Below are 23,670 nucleotides of genomic sequence, written 5' to 3'. Positions count from 1 at the left end.
GTCGCAGATGTTTTTCTCTCCGTGTCAACCTCCGTCTGAAGGTAATGAAGCAGTTTTGAATGTTTTCTTGGTGAACATCAGCTGTCAGCAGCTCAGCTCCAACAGAAGCAGCAGAAATCTGCTGAACTTGACGTTAAACTGAGTCAGAGCTGAAAGGTTAGAGTCTGGATGAGGCCTAGTGTGAAACTGATCCCACATTTTCTATTGATCACCTGTGATCACCTGTCTGAGGTAACTAAGTACTTTTACTCCAGTACTGTCAGATCAACTTCTTTCTACAGTTCAGGGACATGGGGTCATTGTCGTCTTTGTGCAGTCACTTTAATCCCCTTCATTACATGACGACATTAAGGTCCATTAAAGAAGAGAAAGTAGAAACTTTAACCCTTCTCAGCTCAATGATCAGATTAGAAACGTTTCCAGTTAGAAATGATTCATAAATTAATGTTTCTGCTCTTTAAATGACATTTTTAAGGAAATCCTTCTGGAAATAAAAACAACATTTTCCAGTTTCCTCTTTAATTAGTTCCTGGTTTGTCTTAGGGTTAGGGTTCACTAACTGTTTCTGTCTGTCATGTTTGGAGAAGATGTTCACTGCAGAGTTTGGATCACAGCAGCTTTAACTGACAGAATCAGAGCCAATCAGTGGAGGATCAGCTGATGTTTTTACAGCACAAATGATTCCAGTGAATGTTCAGATGAATGATTTGTGTTTCCTCTGCACATGAAGGTAGAAAGTTGATGTGGATTCAGCAGCATGGACCAGAGGGAGGACAAAGAGGAGGGAGTCAGACATCTGCAGGACGGGTTGACTGGTTTCAGTCATTCATCTGATCCCAGCTGTGTTTCCCTCAAGAGTGATCAGTCAAATGAACGCCTCATTGATTTTAAGGGACATCAACCGTCTGCTCCTGAGAGGTAAAATGTTTCCTCCATGTTTCTGATTCATGTTTAAACTGTTATTGATCCAGAGAAGTTTTATTAACTAGTTTATTTCTCTTCAGTATCATTAATCTCATGTAAATGTGTTACATCTGGAAGCTGTCCAGTCTAACCAGACTTGAACTGATTCTTCTTCTCTATCAGGATCAGTCCAGACCCCAGCTGTGTGTCCCTCAACAGTGATCGGTCCAATAATCGTCACATTGATTTTAAAGGACATCAACCCTCTGCTCCTGAGAGGTAAACCAGTGTCCAGCTTCATCCATGAGTCAGAGGAGACTAGCTCCTTTCTACAGTTTCCACTTTAACCTGTGGAGGTTGATTTGAGAAGCAGGCTTTGGATCATAGGACACTGGTTTTGAATGGTAACTGACAGGTAGAACATGTGTGTGGGTGGAGTGAAGAAGCCATATCCATGGCTGCAGTAGCTATGAGGACACTGCCTGTTAGTTATTTAACATGTTATTCTATGTCACTTTGACAACAGGTTACTGAAGTTATTACAACATCAGTTACTGTTTCTAATATTTCCATTGTTATTCAAAATGTCCCAACTACAACATAAATCCTAAACTGAAATTTCAAATTGGTCAGAATTAAATGTTTATGTCAACCATAGACTGTATATAAAAGAACCAGTTGGTTGAGTCTTGACAAGTAGTTGAGAGTTTATCAAGTTCTGATTTAAATGGTTCTTAGATAAATAATATGAAATAAACAGACAGAAAATATTGTTCAGTGAAAAAAGCCAAAGCAGTCAGTATGGTGAAAACCAACCTTTCTCTTCCATGTAGTTGAAGTAGAATTAATAAATTAGTCTTTTTTTACCCACATCTTTTCCAATAGGTTTACGTGATGACAAACAGGCTTGTTCGTTTTTTTTTTTTTTTTTTTGTTGGTTTTGTTTTAATACTGAATGAAATGGACTTGTAATTTTTGTCCTTTTTATAGCCACAGATATTACAGAAGAAGAACTGACCTCATACTTCTGAGAATGTAAAACATTGATGAAAACACTGTAACTTTGGTTAAAGTTGTTTCTCTCATTCTTAGTCCCCTCAGCTCCATTCCCCAGAGCTTGTTCAGGACCAGGAAGATTTGGTGTCATTGACCCAACTGAGTCCGTCTTAGATCTGCCATCAAAAAACACTTTGTTCATGTTCCTGTTCTTAAAACACGACTAATATTGTTAAACTGGCGCAACATTATTGACTTCTTTATGAGCCGTGGATTTTGTAGCAACATGGGACCAAGAAGACGTCTGAAAATATTTCAAGATCAGCTGAGATTTATTTGGAGTTGATCAGAGTCATTTCAATTGATGATAGGTGTGAACTATTTAACATTTTCTTCATTACCTATGCCTATAGTGCTACTGGGAGAAACTTTGTGTCACAACATGTAGCCAGAAGATAGAACTCAAACCAGACACACACACAAGAAACCAAAGGACTTGATGAAAAACTAACTCTTAGTTTTTTAAGGACGTAGAGAAGGAAACAAAAAGAGCTGCAGAGTGTGGCAGGATAATCCAGTAAACCAAAAGCAAGACAAACTGTGTCTGTGACTGTGTGAATGTGTTTGTCTCTGTGTGGACAGACATGATGAGAGCTAATTGTTGATGATTGGTCCACAGAGTCCACCAGCAGAGCTCAGAGGTTCTCAGTGGTCAGTCTACCCAGCAGCATCAGACACAGCTGGACTCCATCTTTCTGGTCTGTACATGTACAACAACTACTTTCCATCATGTCCATGCTGCTCTTTGTAGACCAGTGGATTGTCAGTGTGTACAACATGGATCTGATGTTTGTCTCCATGGTTTCAGTCTGCTTGTGTCATTCATATCGTCTTCTGTTCCAGCTGCTGGAGGACAACATCATCACTTTTATAAGAAACGAGCTGAAGAAGATCCAGAAGGTTGTGAGTCCAGATTACCCAGAATGCTTAGAGAGTCAGAGGGAGGATGAGGAGGTGTTGGAGGGTGATGATGAAGAGCAGAGGAGGAGCAGCAGAGATTTATTAGTGAAGATGACAGTGAACTTCCTGAGGAGAATGAAGCAGGAGGAGCTGGCTGACTGTCTGCAGAGCAGTAAGAGGATTTCTCTAAACATTGAAGCTGCTGGAGAAATGAGACATTTACTAATGTCTCAAGAGATGAACCAAGATATATTCACACACTCATTCTTTACAGCAATGACATGTTGGAATATTTACTGGAGAGTTTATTCATTCATATTATTTGTTGTCTGTTCATTCAGGACATTTTGCTCCAGTTTGTGGACGTAAAGTTAAATCTAGTCTGAAGAAGAAGTTCCAGTGTGTGTTTGAGGGGATTGCTAAAGCTGGAAACTCAACCCTTCTGAATGAGATCTACACAGAGCTCTACATCACAGAGGGAGGGACTGCAGAGGTCAATGATGAACATGAGGTCAGACAGATTGAAAAAAACAGATATTAAGTGTGTGGGATATTATTGTGTCTATTGCATCTTATGATGGATTTAATAGTTTAATGTTACCAATTTCTGGACTGGCATGTCTGCTACAGTTATCTCAACATGTTTCCACTTTGCTCCATAGTCTTTGCCACAACATTTAATCAATGGAGAGTTGTGCTGCATAATCTTTTACATTTGGTCACACCACCTGCATCTTTGGCCAGTTGGAAGGTATAATATGTTATTGTTGTTTTTAATCATTTCATATGAATCTGGAAATCATCACATCCCAGATTTTAAAAACGATGTAAACAGATACGACCTCAGGAGAACGTTCATTTGAATCATTTCATTGTTTTTGAAACCAGTGTCAAAGCTGACCATCTCTGGATGACTCTACTAATCTAGAAGAGGATTTAATCACAAGTGGTTTTAAGTCAAACCAGGATACTTTTTAGTTATGAATCACATTTCAGTTGTACATTCTCTAGATTTCTTGGTATGGAATTTTATTCAAATCTGTGTTTCATTCACATTTAAGGTGAAGGTGTTAAATGGGTAAAGCTTGTATTGGGACTCTCCAATAATATGATTTCATCAGCAAATGAGCAGGTTTTAGTTTGTGTCCTTTAATATTAATGCCTTTAATTCCTCATTCTGTCATATAGCCTCAGGGCGGCCGTGACAGGGTTAGTGGTTCCATCCCTGATACATGGACCACATGCCCAAGTGTCCTTGAGCAAGACACTGAACCCTGAGTTGTTCCCAGTGGTTGGTTCTGGTGTGAATGTGTATGAACAGATGAGTAGAGTCCATTATCCCTAGAAATGTGTGATACCCAAATATCACAATAAAACCTGGTGATGGAAACTCCTTCATTTATAAAATCCTCCCGGTTATCTAAAGCTAAAACCTTTTTACGCTCTCATGAGGTGCTTTTTCAGATGTATCAATATAAAAGTGCATTGGAAACACTTTTTTGTCGTTTCCCTGGAGATGATGCCGGAGGTCATGTGACCAGTTCATTTGAAGTCCAACTTCCTCAAAGTGACGAGAATTTAAGAGAATTATGGGATATCACCAGATGAGACTTTACCAGAGTTACATCTCATTCATTAAACACCTTTTAGAGGAAACACGTATCAAAATTTCAGAAATATAACTTTTGGTTTTTGAAAAACTGTAATGGAAACACAGCTAGTGTGACTGGAAAGAGCTTTGAGCAGCACTAGGTAGAAAAGCTCTGTACAAATCTAAAACCATTTACTGGAGGCAAAGAGGAGGGAGGGGTCAGGGTGGAGGTTCACTACTGAACCCAGAAGAACACAACAAGCAGAGTTTCAGGATTCACTTGGTGATTATTCTTTTTGATCTTTGTTTCCATGGAGAAGCAGTAAATCCATTACTAAAGTGTTGGTGCAGTAATGAAGCGTTCAGGACTCTCAGCAGTTTCTTAGTGAAATCTGCAGAGGAAACAGACTTGATGCTAAAAGTCTCTGCAGGTCTGTGTGTGTTCACTCCAACACGTTAACATCCAGAGATGATCCAGAGGTTGAAGCAGACTCTGACTGGACCATGTTACTGGGAGGTGGAGAGGAGAGCTTCATCCACATGGTCTCCATTTAAGATCATCAACAGAGCTGCACTTCAACTCTTCACAGAGCTCCAACAAATCAAGTCCAGTCCCTCATCAATGATTCAGACACAAACCAAATATTGTCTCCTCCTCGTTACGTTCCTCCTCCTTCATCCACACGTTTATTGGATCAGAGCAGCATCTGCTTCATGTGTCTTTGATTATTGGTTGAATTTGTCAGATGAGGAGTTTAGAGAGGTTTAGGTTTAGAGACGACAGCAAAGAAACAGCTCACAGTCAGACCAGAGACTCCATCAGATCATCTTCATTTTTACAGTGTAATTGATTGAAATTTCTTTTACAGTGTATTTCCTGTTTCCATATTAAACATTTAGGATTCTTTTTAGCTTTATTGTGGCCTCAATAAATTTTTAAATAGCATTATTAAATAGCATGTTGGTAAATTTTTACAGTGTTTTTATTTATGTTTTTTTTTTGTACAGCTGTGTAGCTGCAGATCCCGTGCATGTCCACCAGAGGCAGTGACCACTCATCAGTCACATAGTTGTATATCATCCGCACCATGTTTGTTACATTGGAGGGAAGATTCTACAGTGTAACCCTTTGATCCGATCGCATGAAGGACACAATAAGAACCGTATTTAATTTAAACACAAATACTTTATTTTCAACAAACAAAACTTAGGATTGGTGCTTCCTAGCAGACGCTGGCCGTCTGTATTTGCGTGCATCTCACGCAGTTCCTCGTAGAGGTGTACAAAAAGAAAAATGAATTAATGACATTAGTAATTAACTCTGAAGTACATTTAGATTTTGTTTATTCCAAGACTGGGTTCATCAGATTTTTCCACGATACATAATATTTAATGTTTACAAAATGAAATATGTAATAGAACAATAAACCTGGAACCTCTGCTGCGTCATCTGCATCAGAACTAGAACCAGTTATAGATACTATGGCATGCAAATAATGCATCATTTATATAATAATACTGTGACTCATTGGTGAGTGGTTAGTCATGACAAAAAGAAAACAAATTGGGCACCTACAAGAACAGTAGAAAATTCAAAACATAGATAATTCATCATAATATACACTAGTAAAAAAGGGAGGGAGGGAGGGCACATCTGCGTTCCTGCCCTGACATGTAGTTTCCTGGTTTCAGTTTAGTTTCACTTTCACCAGGATCGTGTCGCAGGTATTTTTCTCTCCGTGTCAACCTCCGTCTGAAGGTAATGAAGCAGTTTTGAATGTTTTCTTGGTGAACATCAGCTGTCAGCAGCTCAGCTCCAACAGAAGCAGCAGAAATCTGCTGAACTTGACGTTAAACTGAGTCAGAGCTGAAAGGTTAGAGTCTGGATGAGGCCTAGTGTGAAACTGATCCGCCATTTTCTAGAGATCACCTGTGATCACCTGTCTGTTTGAGTCCTTGGTTTATAGAAATGATTTCAGCTGATTGTCTTTTCTTCTAAACTTATTATTATTATTATTATTATTATTATTATTATTATTATTATATTCAGAATCTCTGACTTTACTGACTCTGTATTTCCTGAGTAAATCCAAGCAGCAGTGAGCTGAGCTTCACCTGGAACTGAGCCAATGTCTCTCTAAGTCACCTGTACGGCCTCGGTCCGTTTATTGGGATCTTTTCTCTGCATGAAAGATAAAAACAGAAGATTGTAATAAATCTCAGCTTAAACCATTCTAACAGTTAAACCTTCAGTCTAAACATGAAGTGGTGAATGATGGAAGATATTTAGTTTAGTCTGAATTAAAATGGATCAAATCATCAGAATATTACTGGAAATAATATAGATTTGATTCCATTTGAGTTGTTGGTTTTTCTCTCTGGGTTCTTTCATGTTGAATGAGTATGAATGAACTCTCTCTGTCTCTTATTCTGTCTCTTAAGCGCTATAGATGTGACATTGTTCCTTTGGCCAGATATGAACCTTAGACCTATATGTGTGGAAAGAAGCTCATTAGAGATGTGAAACGTAACCAGTTAGTGTGGAAGCAGCCAGTTGAATGAATGAATGAAGCTGTTCCACTGGGTTAATAATTGTAAATCTGAGTCTCACCACACGTCACTGATCCAGTTTCAACATCTCCAGGATCTGAAGACTGCTCCACATTTCACATTTGACTCTAGAACATTGTGCAGTCACTTTAATCCCCTCATTACATGACGACATTAAGGTTCATTAAAGAAGAGAAAGTAGAAACTTTAACCCTTCTCAGCTCAGTGATCAGATTAGAAACGTTTCCAGTTAGAAATGACTAATAAATGAACGTTTCTGCTCTTTAAATGACATTTTTAAGGAAATTCTTCTGGAAACAAAACAACATTTTTCAGTTTCCTCTTTAATTAGTTCCTGTTGTTTTAAAAGAGAGAAGTCATGATTAGTGACATCTGTTAAATGTTAGTTTAAACTGAATCAAAGGTCATTCTTCTTATTTTATTCCAACTGAATCAGAGCAGAATAATTGAGCAGCAGATGTTCAGATCAGAGTCCAGGTTCACTCTGATATTTAACCAGCAACAACTTCATGATAATGATATATTAATAATGATACAAGCTCAAATCTACTGGATCCTGTAAAATGTGCTCTTATTGTGAAAATCTGCCTCCTCCCTCCTTCCTGTCCTCCTCCATCACAGGTGCAGCCCTGACTGGTTCCAGGAAGTATCTCACCTGAGTCTCTAGTGTCCAGGTGTGGAGTAGAGACTCTTCTTCTTCTTCAGCTCTTTGAATAAACGCTGAGTCTGGTTTGTCTTAGGGTTAGGGTTCACTAACTGTTTCTGTCTGTCATGTTTGGAGAAGATGTTCACTACAGAGTTTGGATCACAGCAGCTTTAACTGACAGAATCAGAGCCAATCAGTGGAGGATCAGCTGATGTTTTTACAGCACAAATGATTCCAGTTAATGTTCAGATGAATGATTTGTGTTTCCTCTGCACATGAAGGTAGAAAGTTGATGTGGATTCAGCAGCATGGACCAGAGGGAGGACAAAGAGGAGGGAGTCAGACATCTGCAGGACGGGTTGACTGGTTTCAGTCATTCATCTGATCCCAGCTGTGTTTCCCTCAAGAGTGATCAGTCAAATGAACGTGACATTGATTTTAAAGGACATCAACCCTCTGCTCCTGAGAGGTAAAATGTTTCCTCCATGTTTCTGATTCATGTTTTAAACTGTTATTGATCCAGAGAAGTTTTATTAACCAGTTTATTTCTCTTCAGTTTCATTAATCTCATGTAAATGTGTTACATCTGGAAGCTGTCCAGTCTAACCAGACTTGAACTGATTCTTCTTCTCTAACAGGATCAGTCCAGACCCCAGCTGTGTGTCCCTCAACAGTGATTGGTCCAATGATCGTGACATTTATTTTAAAGGACATCAACCCTCTGCTCCTGAGAGGTAAACCAGTGTCCAGCTTCATCCATGAGTCAGAGGAGACTAGCTCCTTTCTACAGTTTCCACTTTAAGCTGTGAAGGTTGATTTGAGAAGCAGGCTTTGGATCATAGGACACTGGTTTGAATGGTAACTGACAGGTAGAACATGTGTGTGGGTGGAGTGAAGAAGCCATATCCATGGTGGGGTTGGGCGGTAATACGGTAATAAGGTATACCGGCGGTGTCTTTCAAAAGCAACGGTATCAGTTTCAATATCATCATTACACTCATTAAAAAAATTGCAGTGTACTTATATGGGAGATAAGGATTAAATATAAGATATAATTAATTCAGTGCCTAAAAATGATTCTATGTCCACTGTCGGTGTGTGTGCGGCACATTCTGCATAAAAACTGTTCTGGATCGTCAGGTTAATTTAATTGTTTGACTGTTGTATTTGCACTTCTTAAGCTGATAAAAGTTGATAATATTGTGCACATTATGTTGTTATTGTTTCATCAGTAGTGTTTGGTATTCAGTTTCTGAAAGGTGTAGGCACAAGCCAACAGCCTGATGATGCTGCTGGGCCCGTCCGCGGCGCGTTGTGTGAGTGTCGTGTTGCTATATGCTACGTAGTTAATAAGTTTCGCTCTGGTCTGTTTTTACGACCGGCAGTTTGCACGGGTGATTTATTTTGAAAATCCTCCGGATTCTTTTTCTTTTTACTGTGTCTGGCTTACGCCCACTCGAGGTGGTCTGTGTAAACTGACGCGTGCTTCGTCATTTTTAATTAGTCATGGTAATGCCGTATACCGCGGTAAAACGTGGAGACGGTATGAAGGTATCAAAATTCAGATACCGCCCAACACTAATCCATGGCTGCAGTAGCTATGAGGACACTGCCTGTTGGTTATTGGGGTCCAAGCAGCAACGCTGCAGGAACTCCATTGTTTTTGTTAGTGTTATTATTGGGGTCCAAGAAGTGTGTTATTCTACGTTCTTTATTACAGGACAACAATAGGGGACCTAGAGTTAGAGAATTTGTGTGAAATCGCCTGAAATGTTTCTCTTTCCACATTCGTCTGGCCACAATTTACACACATGATTTTTTCCACAGTCGTAGACAAACTTGTTGTGTCTCTCACAATGTGCTCGGCAAAGCAGCGAGACGCACAGAATTTAAACTTGGAGCCTCTGTTTGCGGTAAAGTACCTGTCTGCTCTCCATTCACTCCAGTGCAAAGATTTTCTGAGAGAAGGAGAAGAGACGTTTGTTTTTAACTCGTGTCCAAAATATTTACAAGGACAAAAAAAACATATCAAAGTCTTCAGGAAGGTCTTACGACGCCCATGGTCTGCTTGTTTTTCTGATAGGAGCTACTGTTTTGTCACAGTGAGCCAATATGTGAGACCAGTGAAAAGGAGGGAAATCTAGCTCTTTTCTGTGTCCCGGCTCTGCGCCTTCCGTCGTCATTGACGACCACTGTGAGTTGCCACGGCAACAGCTGAGCCACAGCTCTGGGCCACAGCTGAGACCAGTTCATTCATCAGATGTCTCTGCTGTTAATACAGCTGATCCCTGTGTCTCACACATTAATGTTACAACAACACACATGCCCACACAAACACACAGGTACCTTTATGTTATTAGTTACAAATACACACAGGAAGAGTAGTAGGATACACAAACATGCACGTGAAAGCGCACATTAATCTCTCACACACAGCTAACTGTGCTAACCGTAAGCTAACTGTGCTAAATGTAGGCTAACTGTGCTAAATGTGGGTTAAGTGTGCCAACTCTGTGACACTGTGGGTCAAGTGTGCGACATGTGGGTTGACTGAACTAAATATAAGCTAACTGTGCTAAAAAGTTGTGAAATTTTGCACCTAGCTCAAAGACAGTTGTATATTTAATTTGCCTGAGTTACATGTTGCCAGTCAATACGTACTAGCGCCACCAACGGGTCCCCACTAGGGGGAGCTCAAAGACCACACATTTGCAACTGTCTCTTCATATGAACCACTGCTGGCCCATTTTTTTTACATCTCTCCCACCAGGGGGAACTCAAAAGCTGCACATTTCGGCTGTTTTCTAATTTCTTTTCATATGAACCGCTGACGGCCGGGTTTTTTGCATCTCCCCATGGCGTTATCTTGCTGTATGGCTGAGCAATTAATTTCTACAGGGGCCACATGAAAAATCTGAACTGTGTTGGAGGCCAAACCAAACAATAACTTGAACGTAATTCTGCTCAATACTAATGTTCTCCCATTGTAAAAAGCTGTAAATTATATTTGTTGATAAGCTGCTACTCGCTATTCGGAAACATGAGAATCCTCTGTAAATATTTATTTATATTTATGGGTTTTGGTGTAGGTTTAAGAGGAAAATGAAACACAATGGATCTGTAGTTTTGGATAAAACGCATTGGAATGTTGGAAACTTTGTCCTCTTTGGAAAACTTCAGTGGACCAAGGAGGGACCATGTAGCTACATGAATTATTTTCTGTATCTCAATAAAGCTTAATAAATGTTTAAACCCTTTAACACCTGAATGTCCGTCTGCCCACAAAGAGAAGTTTGCTGTATTTGAATTACCGTAACTCCCTGATGGACAATATTCAAGTTGCGCTTTCTAGAAAAAAAATACTGCCATTACGGTAATGATGACGCAAGTTTGCTGCAATTTGTTGGTAAAAACAAAGTTAGTTACACCCTTGAGATGTCAAGAAGGTCTTCCAGGCAAAAGCACAACTAACAGTGTTCAGTCACAATGAATATTGTCAATAGCGCAAACCACTGTGACTTACGGTAATTCGAAATCGGCCGCTTTGACGGATGGCAGCGATCTGTTCAGGCTTTTGAGGGTTAATAGATGCAAGAAGCTGTTTCAATCTTACTTTTTGAAGAATTAACGAACTAACAGTGCAATGACGTAAATAATACATCATGGCTCAAAACAAAAGAAACACAGTCGTATTGCATGCACAGTATAAATACTCATCTTCATCTGTGCTTATGACTGACGTACCACGGGCCAGACGGGAATTCCCAAAGGGCCGAATGTGGCTCGCGGGCCGTAAAATACCCAGGTCTGCTGTATGGAGTCCATAACTGCTTGGACCCTCATTGCTGCTTGAATCTATATTTACCTACATTTCCGTACGTAACTTTTGAACCGAAATTTACAAACAAGGTATCCTTGTAATCCTTGGATCATGCTGAGTTCAGTCTACCCTATGACGTCATTATGCGTCGTGATAGATTTTCCGCCATCTTGGATTTTGTCAAAAACCTTTAAAAAAGATTCACGGGTCGCAAATTTTGTCCGATTCCCATGAAAATCGGCACAGACTATCTTCAGAGCAAGCCCGCAAAAATTACCAATTGTCGTTCTTGGTTTCGCATTTGTACGACTGCACAGCCAATCAATATCTCTTGATGGGTTTATATTTGAAATGACTTTGTGACATCCACAGGTACTGTGGGGTGCCCCATTGATAGTTCATGCCAACTTTTCATGGTAGCCAATCGTTGTCATCGGTGGCGGTGACAAACAGGAAGTTTGCTCGAATCTCGGCTACGCTTTGACTTCTTTGTCACTTTGACAAAATGTCCCAACTACAAAATAAATCCTAAACTAAAATTTCAAATTGATCAGAATTAAAAGTTTATGTCAACCATAGACTGTATATAAAAGAACCAGTTGTTTGAGTCTTGACAAGTAGTTGAAAGTTCATCAAGTTAGGATTTAAACGGTGCTTAAATAAATAATATGAAATAAACAGACAGAAAATATTGTTCAGTGAAAAAAGCCAAAGCAGTCAGTATGGTGAAAACCAACTTTCCTCTTCCATGTAGTTGCAGTAGAATTAATAAATTAGTCTTTTTCCCCACATCTTTTCCAGTAGGTTTACTTGATGACAAACAGGCTTGTTCATTTTGTTTGTTTTAATACTGAATGAAATGGACTTGTAATCTTTGTCCTTTTTGTAGCCACAGATATTATGGAAGAAGAACTGACCTCATACTTGAATGAGAATGAGAATGTAAAACATTGATTAAAACACTGTAACTTTGGTTAAAGTTGTTCCTCTCAATCTTAGTCCCCTCAGCTCCATTCCCCAGAGCTTGTTCAGGAACAGGAAGATTTGGTGTCATTGACCCAACCGAGTCTGTCTTAGATCTGCCATCAAAAAACACTTTGTTCATGTTCCTGTTCTTAAAACACGACTAATATTGTTAAACTGGCGCAACATTATTGACTTCTTTATGAGCCGTGGATTTTGTAGCAACATGTGACCAAGAAGACGTCTGAAAATATTTCAAGATCAGCTGAGATTTATTTGGAGTTGATCAGATTCATTTCAAGTGATGATAGGTGTGAACTATTTAACATTTTCTTCATTACCTTTGCCTATAGTGCTACTGGGAGAAACTTTGTGTCACAACATGTAGCCAGAAGATAGAACTCAAACCAGACACACACACAAGAAACCAAAGGACTTGATGAAAAACTAACTCTTAGTTTATTAAGGACTTAGAGAAGGAAACAAAAAGAGCTGCAGAGTGTGGCAGGATAATCCAGTAAACCAAAAGCAAGACAAACTGTGTCTGTGACTGTGTGAATGTGTTGTCTCTGTGTGGACAGACATGATGAGAGCTAATTGTTGATGATTGGTCCACAGAGTCCACCAGCAGAGCTCAGAGGTTCTCAGTGGTCAGTCTACCCAGCAGCATCAGACACAGCTGGACTCCATCTTTCTGGTCTGTACATGTAACAACAACTACTTCCCATCATGTCCATGCTGCTCTTTGTAGACCAGTGGATTGTCAGTGTGTCCAACATGGATCTGATGTTTGTCTCCTTGGTTTCAGTCTGCTTGTGTCATTCATATCGTCTTCTGTTCCAGCTGCTGGAGGACAACATCATGACTTTTATAAGAAACGAGCTGAAGAAGATCCAGAAGGTTGTGAGTCCAGATTACCCAGAATGCTCAGAGAGTCAGAGGGAGGATGAGGAGGTGTTGGAGGGTGAAGATGAAAAGCAGAGGAGGAGCAGCAGAGATTTATTAGTGAAGATGACAGTGAACTTCTGAGGAGAATGAAGCAGGAGGAGCTGGCTGACTGTCTGCAGAGCAGTAAGAGGATTTCTCTAAACATCGAAGCTGCTGGAGAAATGAGACATTTACTAATGTCTCAAGAGATGAACCAAGATATATTCACACACTCATTCTTTAGAGCAATGACATGTTGGAATATTTACTGGACAGTTTATTCATTCATCTTATTTGTTGTTATTTGTTGTTCATTCAGGACATAAAGCTGCAGTTTGTGGAGGTAAAATTAAATCTAGTCTGAAGGAGAAGTTCCAGTGTGTGTTTGAGGGGATTGCTAAAGCTGGAAACTCAACCCTTCTGAATGAGATCTACACAGAGCTCTACATCACAGAGGGAGGGACTGCAGAGGTCAATGATGAACATGAGGTCAGACAGATTGAAACAGCATCAAGAAACCACACAGACCAGAAACAAGCATCAGACAAGAAGACCTCTTTAAAGCCTCACCTGGAAGACATGGACCATCAGAAGAGTGATGACAAAGGGAGTGGCTGCATTGGGAAAACAGTCTTTACACAGAAGTTCACTCTGGACTGGGCTGAAGACAAAGCCCACCAGGACATCCTCTTCATATTTCCATTGACTTTCAGAGAGCTGAATGTGGTGAAAGAGAGAAAGTTCAGCTTGGTGGAACTTGTTCATCACTTCTTCCCTGAAACCAAAGAAGCAGGAATCTGCAGCTTTGACTTCCAGGTTGTGTTCATCTTTGACGGTCTGGATGAGTGTCGACTTCCTCTGGACTTCCACAACACTGAGATCCTGACTGATGTTACAGAGTCCACCTCAGTGGATGTGCTGCTGACAAACCTCATCAGGGGGAAACTGCTTCCCGCTGCTCGCCTCTGGATAACCACACGACCTGCAGCAGCCAATCAGATCCCTCCTGAGTGTGTTGACATGGTGACAGAGGTCAGAGGCTTCACTGACCCCCAGAAGGAGGAGTACTTCAGGAAGAGGTTCAGAAATGAGGAGCAGGCCAGCAGGATCATCTCCCACATCAAGACATCACGAAGCCTCCACATCATGTGTCACATCGCAGTCTTCTGCTGGATCACTGCTACAGTTCTGGAGGATGTGTTGGAAACCAGAGAGGGAGGAGAGCTGCCCAAGACCCTGACTGAGATGTACATCCACTTCCTGGTGGGTTCAGGCCAAAGTCAAGAAGGTCAAGTATGATGGAGGAGCTGAGACAGATCCACACTGGAGTCCAGAGAGCAGGAAGATGATTGAGTCTCTGGGAAAAACTGGCTTTTGATCAGTTGCAGAAAGGAAACCTGATCTTCTATGGATCAGACCTGAAACAGTGTGGCATCAATATCGGAGCAGCAGTGTACTCAGGAGTGTTCACACAGATCTTTAAAGAGGAGAGAGGCCTGTACCAGGACAAGGTGTTCTGCTTCATCCATCTGAGCTTTCAGGAGTTTCTGGCTGCTCTTCATGTCCATCTGACCTTCATCAACTCTGGTGTCAACCTGATGGAAGAACAACAAACTACGTCTCTGTGGTCTAAAGTCTTTAGAAACACACCTGAACTAACACGTCTCCATCAGAGCGCTGTGAACAAGGCCTTACAGAGTCCAAATGGACACCTGGACTTGTTCCTCCGTTTCCTCCTGGGTCTTTCACTGCAGACCAATCAGACTCTCCTACGAGGCCTGCTGACACAGACAGGACGTAGATCACAGACCAATCAGGAAACAGTCCAGTACATCAAGGAGAAGATCAGTGAGAATGTGTCTGCAGAGAGAAGCATCAATCTGTTCCACTGTCTGAATGAACTGAATGATGGTTCTCTAGTGGAGGAGATCCAACAGTCCCTGAGATCAGGACGTCTCTCCACAGATAAACTGTCTCCTGCTCAGTGGTCAGCTCTGGGCTTCATCTTACTGTCATCAGGAGAAAATCTGGATGAGTTTGACCTGAATAAATACTCTGCTTCAGAGGAGGCTCTTCTGAGGCTGCTGCCAGTGGTCAAAGCCTCCAACAAAGCTCTGTAAGTTCATCACCAATAAATACACATCAACCTGTCAACTGGTCACAAAGTTAAAGGGTTTTCTGTCATTGTCTCTTCAGACTGAGTGACTGTAACCTCTCGGAGAGAAGCTGTGAAGCTCTGTCTTCAGTTCTCAGCTCCCAGTCCTCTAATCTGAAACATCTGGACCTGAGTAAAAACAACCTGAAGGATTCAGGAGTGAAGCATCTGTCTGCTGGACTGGAGAGTCCAAACTGTAAACTGGAGACTCTGAGGTCAGTTTTCATTTCTTTTCTTCTCAGGCTTCTGAAGAATGGAGATCCAGTTTAGATGAGTTCTCTTGTCAGGACTGTCAGATAGAAAAGGAGCTCAAAGAGTTGAAATGAAGGAGCATCATGTTCCTGAACATCAGCAGGTATCTCCTCAGTCATCAGTGGTGAGTCTGATCACAAACCACATCAAGTCCAGTCTTCACATGTGTTGACATTAACAGAGTTCTTGGTGTCACTAATCATTCTTTCTGTCCATACTGTCTGTGCACAAATCCCCTTATAGTCTGACTCCAATCAGACCAGATGGAGGACAACATCCACAGTGTTGTTGTGTTGTGTTGATCTTCAACTCATCTTGTTCTTCAGCACATCCAGTCAGTATCAGTTTGTGTTTCCACAGTGTTTCCTGCTGAGCTGCAGTGGAGGGACAGGAACTCAAAGAGGAACTTTGATTAGTGTCAGTCAGACTGCTGAAGCTTCATATTAGTGTCAGCTCAACAGTGGAGTTGTGTTAGGAAGAGACCACTTCACAGTCAGTGTGGACAGCAGGAATCTCAACAACTCTGGAATCAGTCCATATGAAGATGTGACTGTTGTTGGAAGACACACTTGAACATGTCAACTTGTCCTTTAACATTTCTATAGATTCCAACTTCTGAAGGTTTGCTGGTTAAATCTATGGTCATAATCAAACCAGTTCATCATTCCCTCTCTAATTAGTACAGGTTCATTAGATCAAGACAGATATTAAGTGTGAGGGATATTATTGGGTCTGTTGGATCTTATGATGGATTTAATAGTTTAATGTTACCAATTTCTGGACTGGCATGCCTGCTATAGTCATCTCAACATGTTTCCACTTTGCTCCATAGTTTTGCCACAACATTTAATCAATGGTTAGTTTATGAATCCCATTTCAGTTTTACATTCTCTGGATTTCTTGATGGAATTGAATTTAAATCTGTGTTTCATTCACATTTAAGGTGAAGTGTTAAATGGGTAAAGCTTGTATTGGGACTCTCCAATATATGATTTCATCAGCAAATTAGCAGGTTTTATTAATGCCATTAATTCCTCATTCTGTCATATAGCCTCAGGGCGGCCGTGACAGGGTTAGTGGTTCCATCCCTGATACATGGACCACATGCCAAGTGTCCTTGAGCAAGACACTGAACCCTGAGTTGTTCCCGGTGGTTGGTTCTGGTGTGAATGTGTATGAACAGATGAGTAGAGTCCATTATCCCTAGAAATGTGTGATGGAAACACCTTCATTTATAAAATCCTCCCAGTTATCTAAAGCTAAAACCTTTTTACGCTCTCATGAGGTGCTTTTTCAGATGTATCGATATAAAAGTGCATTGGAAACACTTTTTTGTCGTTTCCCTGGAGATGATGCAGGAGGTCATGTGACCAGTTCATTTGAAGTCCAAATTCCTCAAAGTGACGAGAATTTAAGAGAATTGTGGGATATCACCAGATGAGACTTTACCAGAGTTACAGCTCATTCGCTAAACATCCAAAAGGTGTTGAAAAAGGTCGACTGGACTTGTGGAAATTTCTTCATCCAAGTACCTTCTTCAGTTCTGACAGACTAGTGGGAAATTGAGGTTTAAATAGGAAAAAATCTGTGGGTACACCGATCAGAAACTGGTTAGACAAGACACTAAAGTCACTATTTCCATAATGGCTGGTAGTTACCTATCGTTGTAAGGGGGAACTGTGTGCCTGGGCTACTTACCCTATGAATGGAGCTCTAACGAGGATAAATTTAAACCTCAATTTCTATGGAGTAAGACAGCTATCAAAATGATGTGTACACGATTCTAACCATTCGTATTCGTAAATGTTAAACATTTGTATGTCTATAAAGTTGTTGTACACAAAATTCTGCTGTCATATGCGTGAGTCTGAGAAATTGTTTGGCTTAGGATTGTTTTTATGTGCGTATGAATCTAAAAGCTGTGAGTGCAAAGTCTTGTGAATACAACTCTAATTTCTTACGACTACGAAGTCTTCACTGTGAACAAGAATTCAAGTTTGTGGGTACGAGTAGAGAAGTGTTGAAATGACGTCACGTAGGTCACAGGCAGGTCACAGGGGAAAATAATCGAACCGCGATTCCTCCAAACACGCATGCGCCGAAGCCAAAGACGGCTTGTCGCGGTGGACCGGGTGGAGCTTCCGGCTCAGGTGAAGCATCACAGGTAAAGTCAATAACGTGTTTATACAATATTTATTTAATTGTACTGTTTTAAATAATATACAGTTCATGGACTTGCAGATTTCCTGCTTTAGCTTGAAAGCGAACAACATGCCGGTGATGCTAAGTTAGTGCTAGTATTAGCATTAGAAGTTGGCTTGTGCTAGTTAATTATCACAGACTTGCAAAATATAAAATAATTAATTTGAGACATAATGTTGAACATGGAGCTCTTTGGAACTGACTGGGAGATGTTTGATGCTGTGCATGAGGAACCATATGGAGTTCAAGTCCAGGAAATTGAGTTCCCACTCGCAGCTTTTAGATTCATACTCGCATAAAAACAATCCCAACACTTTCTCAGACTCACGCATATGACAGCATCATTTTTTTTGACATTACGAATACAAACTGGAAAGAGCTTTGAGCAGCAGTAGGTAGAAAAGCTCTGTACAAATCTAAAACCATTTACTGGAGGCAAAGAGGAGGGAGGGGTCAGGGTGGAGGTTCACTACTGAACCCAGAAGAACACAACAAGCAGAGTTTCAGGATTCAGCTGGTGATTATTCTTTTAAAAGATGCTGAACACAAAGTTCTTCTTTCAGGTCTAAAACCAGGCAGAGGTTAAAAACAGACAGAAAGTATCTACAGAGCAGGATGAGAAGAACAGGGTCTAACTACTACAGATAAAGAAATGATTAGGACTGAAATTCCCAAAACACTGATGTCTGAACATGTCTACTGATGTGGTGATGAGATGGAGGGAAGCCTGGAAGAAATAGTGGAGTTGATTGAGTCACTAACAGCTGGTGAAACTACTCCTCTCACCTGACTCCACTCCTGTAATTAAACACCAGAAACAAAGAAAAGAGAAGGAGCCTCCAGATCAGGAGGCAGAGGAACATGAATGCCATTGATTCTTATTCTAGTTGGAGGCTTTGAATAAATAGTTTGAATGGATTTAATTCAGTCTGAGATACAAGAAGCTCCAATGTATTCTATCAAAAACATCAAAATAGCTCTGGTCTGTTGTTTGGATGGAGCTGATTATTTACAGAGTCCTCTTAATATTGTCTTGTGTTTAGAGTCCTACAATAAAACCAGTCTGGTCTGTCATAAATGTCTCATATCTCTTTGCTATAATAGATGTGTATCTTGTAGTCTACATAGAGAATAGGTATGGGCCTGACATCGCTACAGTTTTCTGAAGCCATTCCCTTTTTGGGGATTAAATGATTATTCTCTTTCAATGAGGATGGCTGATCTTCTTCCTCATCTTTAAGAGTCAGTTAAAGAATGATGTAAGGAGAGGGATTAGTTCTTTAAAGGCCTGACAGCTGAGGCATCAACAGGAGGCAGGACAGCAGAGGTGAGGCTCAACACTGGCATCTCCTCCTGGAGGGTTTCCACAAGGAGACTCCAGAGATTCAAGGAGGACTGGCCTGGCATGTTCTGTACTAGCTGATGATGGTTTTTATTATAGTGGAAGAGAGATGGGTCCCCAAGAAACTGAATAACAGAAAAGTCCTGAACTCAGTATCATGACTCTACTGCTGCACTTTAAAACCTGAAAACATCTGATTATCAGTGGACCCAGAAGATCCTCTCAACTCACATTTGTTTCAACTGACGAAGTTTTCTTGATCAGGGATTGGATTTACATGTTGATTATATATGAAAAAAGGATCTACTTTATCCAAACAGAGGCTTCAATCATTTAAAATCAGATTTTAAATATGAAATGTCCCGTTTTCATCTGAGCTTCTCTGAACTTTGAGTAGAAAGTGAAATAAATGTCTGAGGGTTTTGAGTTGTGCTTGTAGAGATGGAGCCATGTCTTCATTGAAGCAGCAGCATGTTGTCATTAATATTAATGAGAGTTCTTCTTCTCTTCTTCTATTTGACTGTTTGAAGCTGCTTCCTGTTGGATTCACCTGTTTGGAGTTTCCAGGTTTTAAACTTGTTCATTCTGAACTTTCAGCTCTGAACACATGATGAAACTCTGGATGATTTCAACAGGAACTTTGTAAACTCACATCTTTTATTCTTTATTCAGGTTGATGAGCTGCAGGTTGTCAGAGATCAGCTGTGATTCTCTGGTCTCAGCTCTGAAGTCCAACCCCTCCCATCTGAAAACATCTGGACCTGAGTAACAACAACCTGAAGGATTCAGGAGTGAAGCAGCTGTGTGGTTTTCTGGAGAGTCCAGACTGTAGACTGGAGACTCTGAGGTCAGACTCAATGTTTTCTTTGTGTGCTGAGATGAATATGATGGTAAAGTTGTGGTGACTCTAATCTTTGGACATTTTTAAAATAAAACTCACATCAGTTACTGGCCTTTCTTTCATGATATTTATGAAGTGGTCATTAATTGAAATAGTTTAGTCTGTAAAGTGTCAGTTATAGTAAAAAATGAACTTTGTGTTTTTCGTTTTTCCTTTAACCAGGTTTATCTCATTGAGATCAGAGATCTCTTTTACAGGGGAGAATTGGTCAAGTGTGGCAGCAACGCAGTATTAAACTCAAATATTTTATTCTTTATTCAGGTTGATGAGCTGCAGTTTGTCAAAGATCAGCTGTGATTCTCTGGGACCAGCTCTGAAGTCCAACCCCTCCCATCTGAAACATCTGGACCTGAGATACAACAACCTGAAGGATTCAGGAGTGAAGCAGCTGTGTGGTTTTCTGGAGAGTCCAGACTGTAGACTGGAGACTCTGAGTCAGTCAGCTCTGATTCAATCAGTTTTCTTTTATTTATGAGGCAGTAACTAATATTAAGTCTCTGTTTGCTCCAACACTTGGATGAACCATGTGATGGTCTAGAAGCTGAAATATTCAATATTTCATTTTGCTGCTGATGAAAGATGGAGCTGATCAATCAGCTGATTGGTTGTTGGAGTCATTGATCAGGGAGCAGTAGCAAACATCTGCTGCTTCCATTTTCTAATGACTTTCTTCTTTTCTCTGGTTTCTCTCATTTTAAACTGAATCTCTTTGGATTGAAGTCGTCACCTTGTCCTCTGAAAACTGTGACTCTACTACTACTATATTTGAATTTAGTCAGGATTCAAGAGTTTTACATTTCAAAGGTTTTTATTGTCACTTCTCTATATTGTCATAGAGTAGAATCAAAAAGCTGTTTCTCTCTCACCTTAAACATAGATATAAAATAGACACTAGAAACAAATAGAATAAATGTAATATGTAAAAATCCACTTCAGTCTATTATCAGTGTGATACACTCACTGGCCACTTTATTAGGTACACCTGTTCAATGGCTTGTTAACACAAATAGCTAATCAGCCAATCACACGACTGCAAATCAATGCATTTATTCATGTAGAGTTGATCAAGACAACTTGCTGAAGTTCAAACCGAGCATCAGAATGAGGAAGAAAGAGGATTTAAGAGACTTTGAACGTGGTCTGGTTGTTGGAGCCAGACAGGCTGGTCTGAGTATTTCAGAAACTACTGACCTACTGGGATTTGAACTAACAACCATCTCTAGGGTTTACAGAGAATGGTCCCAAGAAGAGAAAATCCTGTTGGATTCACCTGTTTGGAGTTTCCAGGTTTTAAGCTTGTTCATTCTGAACCTTCAGCTCTGAACACATGATGAAACTCTGGATGATTTCAACAGGAACTTTGTAAACTCACATCTTTTATTCTTTATTCAGGTTGATGAAATGCAGTTTGTCAGAGATCAGCTGTGATTCTCTGGGACCAGCTCTGAAGTCCAACCCCTCCCATCTGAAACATCTGGACCTGAGATACAACAACCTGAAGGATTCAGGAGTGAAGCAGCTGTGTGGTTTTCTGGAGAGTCCAGACTGTAGACTGGAGACTCTGGGGTCAGTCAGCTCTGATTCAATCAGTTTTCTTTTATTTATGAGGCAGTAACTAATATTCAGTCTCTGTTTGCTCCAACACTTGGATGAACCATGTGATGGTCTAGAAGCTGAAATATTCAATATTTCATTTTGCTGCTGATGAAAGATGGAGCTGATCAATCAGCTGATTGGTTGTTGGAGTCATTGATCAGGGAGCAGTAGCAAACATCTGCTGCTTCCACTTTCTAATGACTTTCTTCTTTTCTATGGTTTCTCTCATTTTAAACTGAATCTCTTTGGATTGAAGACGTGATCTTGTCCTCTGAAAACTGTGACTCTAATACTACTATATTTGATTTTAGTCAGGATTCAAGAGTTTTACATTTCAAAGGTTTTTATTGTCACTTCTCTATATTGTCATAGAGTAGAATCAAAAAGCTGTTTCTCTCTCACCTTAAACATAGATATAAAATAGACACTAGGAACAAATAGAACAAATGTAATATATAAAATCCACTTCAGTCTATTATCAGTGTGATATATTATTAGCAGTAATAGTCAATATGGCAGCAGCTTGTTGAACTATGTCCATGGACGATAATGAAAATGGTCCAGTCAGGTTTACAACTAATTAAATGTAAAGATCAATGATGAAATGAAGCGTCATGTTCAGTCCTCATTTAAATGTCTACATCATCACCTGAACTTCTTTTAGAGTCTGGACCATCATTAGTCAACATTTCTCTGAACTTTGAGTAGAAAGTGAAATAAATGTCTGAGGGTTTTTAGTTTGCTTGTAGAGATGGAGCCACGTCTTCATTGAAGCAGCAGCAGCATGTTGTCATTAATATTAATGCGAGTTCTTCTTCTCGTCTTCTATTTGACTGTTTGAAGCTGCTTCCTGTTGGATTCACCTGTTTGGAGTTTCCAGGTTTTAAACTTGTTCATTCTGAACCTTCAGCTCTGAACACATGATGAAACTCTGGATGATTTCAACAGGAACTTTGTAAACTCATATCTTTTATTCTTTATTCAGGTTGATGAGCTGCAGTTTGTCAGAGATCAGCTGTGATTCTCTGGGACCAGCTCTGAAGTCCAACCCCTCCCATCTGAAACATCTGGACCTGACTAACAACAACCTGAAGGATTCAGGAGTGAAGCAGCTGTGTGGTTTTCTGGAGAGTCCAGACTGTAGACTGGAGACTCTGGGGTAGTTCACTGTCTGTTACTGTTGTAGATCTGATATGTTTAATCACCAACTGAATCTAATTCATGTTCCTCCATCAATCTGTAAATGTCCTTTAGTTCATCTTTTCTGTTTCCTTGTCTCCAAGTGTTTGTAGCAGAACGTGTAGAAAACGTCCACTGTTAGTTGTTGAAGTCAATGAATCTTTGTGAATAGAGCTGAAGAGTCACATCTGGATCCAGAAGATCCTCTCAACTCACATTTGTTTCAACTGACAAAGTTTTCTTGATCAAGTCCAAAGATTTCTTTGCTTTGTGTTTATTTCAAAGTGACTTGACTGATAATGTCTGATCATTGATATTGATCCTGTAATGAGGTCAGCAGCATCTTATTGATCTGTGTTGACATCAATAGTTGTCTGAATGTTGTGCTGACGTTTGGATGATGTCTGTAGAAGGCTGACATGATGAAGATCCACAGTAACACAAGGACAAAGTCACTCTACTCATTTTAGAGAACAGCTCATTGATCAGGACACATTTCAGACCTCAACACATCTGACTGGAGCATCAGTCATTTTCATCTATTAGATCCCGGAACAGGTATGACAGCTTCTCCGTTTACTATAGGGTTATGGCTTCACGTCTGCCGAGTATTACTCCAACCGAATTCAGTGATAGCACTACTCAAGCTGTAGGCGGGGTAACTCA

General features: G+C 40.3%; 1 long non-coding RNA gene across 2 annotated transcripts; it reads left to right on the top strand.

The window, feature by feature from the left end:
- Positions 1–6,179: 6,179 nt before the first annotated feature.
- On the top strand, positions 6,180–13,135 carry LOC125003406. 2 transcript variants are annotated; one of them, XR_007112199.1, is made up of 5 exons: positions 6,180–6,209; positions 7,643–7,695; positions 7,949–8,136; positions 8,306–8,401; positions 13,069–13,135. It is a non-coding gene; the product is annotated as an uncharacterized LOC125003406 (long non-coding RNA). The 2 variants fall into 2 exon arrangements; XR_007112198.1 differs by having other exon boundaries at positions 6,189–7,695.
- The last annotated feature ends 10,535 nt before the right edge of the window (positions 13,136–23,670 follow it).

This window comes from Mugil cephalus, chromosome 24, assembly GCF_022458985.1.
Source record: "Mugil cephalus isolate CIBA_MC_2020 chromosome 24, CIBA_Mcephalus_1.1, whole genome shotgun sequence".
NCBI classification, from domain to species: Eukaryota; Metazoa; Chordata; class Actinopteri; order Mugiliformes; family Mugilidae; genus Mugil; species Mugil cephalus.
Note: the sequence above shows the minus strand (reverse complement) of the source record. Positions and strands in the feature narration are given on the sequence as shown.